We start from the raw sequence: 6,000 nt of genomic DNA, 5'->3' as shown, positions 1-6,000 counted from the left end.
TACCATCTGACAAAGATGAAATATTTTATTTTATTTTTAAAATTTATTTATTTATTTGAAAGTCAGAGTTACACAGAGATAGGAGAGGCAGAGAGAGAGAGAGAGAGAGAGAGAAAGGTCTTCCATGCGATGGTTCACTCCCTAGATGGCTGCCAATGGCCAGAGCTGTGCCAATCCGAAGCCAGGATCCAGGAGCCAGTAGCTTCTTCCACAACTCCCAAATGGATGCAGGGGGCCAAGGACTTAGGCCATCTTCTACTGCTTTCCTGGACTATAGCAGAGAGCTGAACAGGAAGTAGAGCAGCCTAGTCTCGAACCGGCGCCCATATGGGATGTCGGCGCTTCAGGCCAGGGAGTTAACTCACTGCGCCACAGTGCAAGCCTCAAAGATGACATATTTTAAACTCATGCTCAGGTTCATATCCAATTATTCATGGGTTACCTTCACTAAGGTAGCCTAAAGCCATCTAAAAATACCAGATAAAAGCTAAATTCATGACTGTCTCCTACAAACTTGATCTTCCATTTGCTATACCTTAATGAATCACAATCCAGGATCATTAAACAATCTTTGATATTTCTTTTTAATCCCCTGCCCTTTTTGTTTATTTATTTATTTATTTTAAAGATTTTATTTATTTATTTGAGTAGTAGAGTTACAAACAGTGAGAGGGAGAGACAGAAAGGTCTTTTATCTGCTGGTTCACTCTCCAAAAGGCTGCAACAGTTAGAACTGAACTGATCTGAAGCCAGGAGACACGGTGGGGGGGGTATAGGGGCCCAAGTACTTGAGCGATCTTCCACTGCCTTCCCAGGCCATAGAAGAGAGCTGGATTGGAAGAGGAGCAGCCTGGACATGAACTGGCAACCATATGGGATGCTGGTGCTGCAGAAGGATTAACCTACTGCACCACTGCGCCACTCCTGGCCTGTTCTTTTTAAATTACATCTAGCTCTACCATTAGGGTAAGTCTGATTGAGCATGTGCTGAACTGTACATCTCTTCTCTCTCTTATTCCCACTCTTATATTTAACAGGGATCACTTTTCAGTTAAATTTAAACACCTAAGAATAATTGTGTGTTAATTAAAGAGTTCAACCAATGGTATTAAGTAGAACAAAAAAATACTAAAAGGAATAAAGTAGTAAGTTGTTCCTCAACAGTCAGGACAAGGGCTGATCAAGTCACTGTTTCTCATAGTGTCCATTTCACTTTAACAGGTTTCCTTTTAGGTGCTCAGGTAGTTGTCACTGATCAGGGAGAACATATGACATTTGTCCCTTTGGGACTGGCTTATTTCACTCAGCATGATGTTTTCCAGATGCCTCCATTTTGTTGCAAATGGCCGGATTTCATTTTTTTTTTTTACTGCTGTATAGTATTCTATGGAGTACATGTCCCATAATTTCTTTATTCAGTCTGCTGTTGATGGGCATTTGGGTTGATTCCATGTCTTAGCTATTGTGAATTGAGCTGCAATAAACATTAAGGTGCAAACAGCTCTTTTATTTAGCAATTTAACTTCCTTTGGGTAAATTCCAAGGAGTGGATTCCAATTCAATCCTATCAATCCCATATATATATATATATATATATATATATGAACATATATATTCAAAGTGACACTTTTTGAATTACTAATTTGGTGTTTTTATTACTCCTTAAAAATTGACATATTAGTTTTGTCATTAGAATGAAGGCAATACCTTAAAAATGGTTTATGGGTCTCTACAAATGAATCTATGAGTATAGAAACTCAGTGTAGACCAGAACAAGGTGCCTGTTCTGGGGTTTACACTCCTTGGGAGTTTCTCTATTTGAGAGTAGAAATTTTCTTTGTTTCTCACTCACTGATATGTTATTGAATATCATCTGATGTGGGAGACTTCTTCCACTGCTGGCTTTACATTTGGAGCTCTGTGCATTTATCTCACTCCTCAGGGAGAACCAACAATCTCAGACTCTCAGGTATTATTCAGTTGCATTTCCATGATTTTTAAGGGTTTGACATATTTACTTGAAAGAAGCAGACTCAATTTGCTGAGATGAAGCTATATTTGAACACTGTTCTGACTTGGAAAACATCAGGCAGATCCACTGCTTTCAGAGGCCATTGCGGTTGGTGACAGGCAGCTTGAAAAATTAAGAGTTGACCCCTTGCACCACCTTGCTGTGGAAGTTCTGGGCATAGGCCACGGAGTGGAAAGGGTCACAGTCTGTGGCTACATTCCTGTACACTCACCCAACCTGACTGTGGAGACACAGAACTCCCTGCATTCTGGAGACAGATCTTGCAGAGTGATTGGAGGACTCACTGAAGACTGGGTCTGCTCTGTGTATGGTGTGCATGCCTGGGTGGGCCTGGGTGGGTTGGGTGTGTGAGACCATTAGCTCATACTAGGCTGTGAATCAGCTGATTCACCCTGGCACAGTGAAGAGCTGGGACTGTGAACACATTAGTTGGCTCCAACATCTTCTCCCCCACTGACTGTAGCCAGAGGTATTCCACCATGTCCGACTTAGGTGTCACTTGGGATTCTTGCCCCAACCACAATTGGTGGTCAGAGCTTCTGGCTCCAGCCAGTATGTATGAACGTATATTGTATTTCAATAAAATGTATACTAAAAATTTCCCATAAAGTAAAATACAACCTAAATGGCTTCATTGGTGAATTCTACAAAACACTTAAGGGAAGTAGCACCAAAACCACACAAAACCTTCTGAAAAATTGAAGAGGAGAGACTTTATTCTCACTTATTCCATAGGTTAAGTTGAGAATGATACTTCATTGATTTGGAATGTATTTCAGGAACTCTCAGTAGCTCCACAATAATAATTGTTACCATAGACTTTTACCAGAATTATTCCAGTTATAACCATTCTTAAAGATATGATAGTGCTTAGGATTTCATTTGAATAAAATAGGCTAAATAACTTGTTCTTTTGAGAATTTATAATGGTGAATTGAATCTTCATCATTTCAAATATGGGGTTTCTTTTATTATTCAGAGTGGCTTGAGTATTATAAGTCTTTAAAAAATGTACTCAAATATTTTTTGACTTATGGAAAATCATCATTAAGCCTTATGTGTCATAAAGGTTAACAATATGAGCAATGTTAAATATACTTTCAGAATTTTGTCAAATAAATTGAAGTTATGATTATTAAAATAATTTTCTTTAATAATTTAGGAAGAGAATAGCCACATAAGTCATTCTCTTTCTTTATTAATAAACAGGAATTTTCTGTTTCTTTGCCTTTGTTGTGAGTGTGCCTAACTCTCTTCCTTGTCATATCTTCTCACCAGGCTTTCAGGATCAAGAGATTCTAGGCCAAAAGACAAAAACAAAATCACTCCATTCCCCCAATAGATTTTCATGAAAATTGATCATAAAATGCAGGTGCAACTCCAAGAAGAGACATTGCAGAATAATCATGCTTATTCTGTAAGAAATTGTACAGGAGATGACATGCTTATCTGTGCTTTATCAAGGTCACCTTCATCTTAACCTTTTCAACCTGAAATGTTACCATCGGCTGTACCACTGCACATGCTTCACTGGGGAGGTGATTTTCTTTGTGTTTCCGTGTCCTGCATTAGTGTGTTGATTCTATACTAAGTATGTGAAACATTTTGAAAAAGTAAACAGCAAAAATGTATATAATTTTGCATGTCTCTCTTGGATAGTTCTAAAATATGACTAACAAAATATGAGTCACAAAATAGAGACACACTAATACATAACGAAAATTAATATCTGTCTTAGCAATAAGGATGTATTATTCTAATACATGAGTTTAGGAAAGACAGTTATTTCTTGGCGTGATTACTAGATGGAAATATTTTGAAATTTAAATAAAATTTTAATTTAGTATAAACCATTTTAGTATAGAGTTTATTATGCTTTCAAAAATAGGCTTTGAGGCCTAACATTCAACTTTTTCCAATGTCATAGTGAGTAAAGATTTGAGGAGCTTTGGCTGTAATCAGAATTGGCAGTTTTAAAATGAAGTAACGACCTCAGAAGGCCTTTCTTGACCATTTTTCCCAGCACATAACTTCTCCAACAGATAGAGCTCCTTTTCAAGGGTAAGCATCATATTTAGAATGGATCAAAGTATGTCAATTATTGTAATTAATCTGATTATTTTTAAGAGAAGCAAGAGTGACATTTCAATTCTTTGTTATGGTTAGGCTTTATAAATCTAAAAAGCACTTGAATCTTTTCTAGAAGAAATGTTTATATGTGTATACACAAATATACAAAGATAACATAACACTAGTGCTAGTGTACATATTTGGGTTTATATGTGTTGGTATGTATTCAAAGTATAAGATAAATGTACAGTTTAAAGTTTAAAACTGAATTTCTATAAACTATTTTTTTCTTCATTTCACACTTTTTCCATTTTTTAAAAAGTTTTTATTTTAATTTTTAGTCTTTAACAGATTTAATGTGATTTGTAGATACAATTCTAAGAACATAATGTATTTCATATCTCCATCTCTCCCTCCCCCATCTCTCTCAAACTTAAAAATTTCATAAGTTAAAATAATTTTTCTCCAGTAGAAAATTTTATGCTTTAAGTATTATTTGTAACTTGTATTTCTTTGGTTGGACAATTAATTCAAATTTTTAAAAAGAATTTTTAAGAAAAGAAGTAAAAGATGTAAAAACAAAACTCTTTAGAATGGGAAAGCCGGAGAAATCCAAGATGGCGGAATAGGAAGGGAGCACATTGATATTCTTCGGCAAGACACAGGTAAATAAGAGTGGAGATACTGCAGGGTCAGGGAAGAGTAGGGGAAGAAACAGCAGAGGAAACTCTTCCGGAACTAGTGATTCACAGTGGACCTGCGTGGAGAGCGTGGGAGCCCAAGTTCGGGACACCAGCAGCAGACTCAACGCACCAGCGCTGGAACGCGAGGTGAGCCGAACCTCCATAGCCCGAGACACCAGAGGGCAAGCGGAAAGAGGAGGCTAGAGGGAACGAGGCTTGAAACTCCGTGGGGAAAAGTTCACCAGGCTAACTAGAAGAGAGAGAGGGAAAAAAAAAGTGACCGAAACGGACACGAGTTTCTCTCTCTCCACTCACCCCTCAAGGGCGAGCAAGACAAAGAGCAGGCGCCATTTTGGACATACGTCATAAGAAGGGCGACCTCAGGTCTGCACCGGCCCTGAGCCTAGCAGAAAAACCTGACTCTGGGGGGAGGGGTGAAATAACTGGAGATTAGCATCTAACTTGGCAATCCAGTGGGAGACTGCAGGAGAATTGGAGCCCACACCAAGGGCAGCAGAGATTCCCTGTGTGGTCCTTGGGAAAGAGCTTCCAATCTCTGGCTCCTGTGGGTATATCATTTGCCTGCTAACTACCTCCAATTACATTCAGCTGTGCGGAATTACTTCCCTTTCGAATCAACAAAAGAAAGAGACATTTACCACACCTAACCTGGGAGTGTCATCTTGACACACCCTCAACCCTGAGGAACCAAACACAGCTCTCAGTCCACACCCATCTCAAGCCTCTGAGGCTCCACCGAGAGCAGACAGTCCACTTAATCTAGAGACATAGTATAACAAGAAAAAAAAAAAAAACACCACAGTGAAGAAACCAGATATCTCCAACATGCCATACAACAAACGCAGAAACCGAGGTAACAAGAACAGGGAAGACACTATGACGCCCCCAAATGAAAAAGACACCCCAACTCAAGATTATGAAGATGATGAGATCGAAGAAATGCAAGAAGCGGATCTCAAAAAATTGATAAGAACATTAAGAAGTGCTCAAAAACAAATTCTTGAACTACAGAAATCCTTCATGGACAAGATAGAAAATCTCTCTCGTGAAACTGAAATATTAAGGAGGAATCAAAATGAAATGAAACAATTAGTGGAACAAGAAATGGTGATTGTGATGAGAAATCATAATGAAATGAAGAATTCAATAGATCAGATGACAAACACATTAGAGAGCCGTAAAAACAGAATGGGC

The sequence above is a fragment of the Lepus europaeus genome, chromosome 3 (genome assembly GCF_033115175.1).
Source record: "Lepus europaeus isolate LE1 chromosome 3, mLepTim1.pri, whole genome shotgun sequence".
In the NCBI taxonomy this organism is placed as follows: Eukaryota; Metazoa; Chordata; class Mammalia; order Lagomorpha; family Leporidae; genus Lepus; species Lepus europaeus.
Note: the sequence above shows the minus strand (reverse complement) of the source record.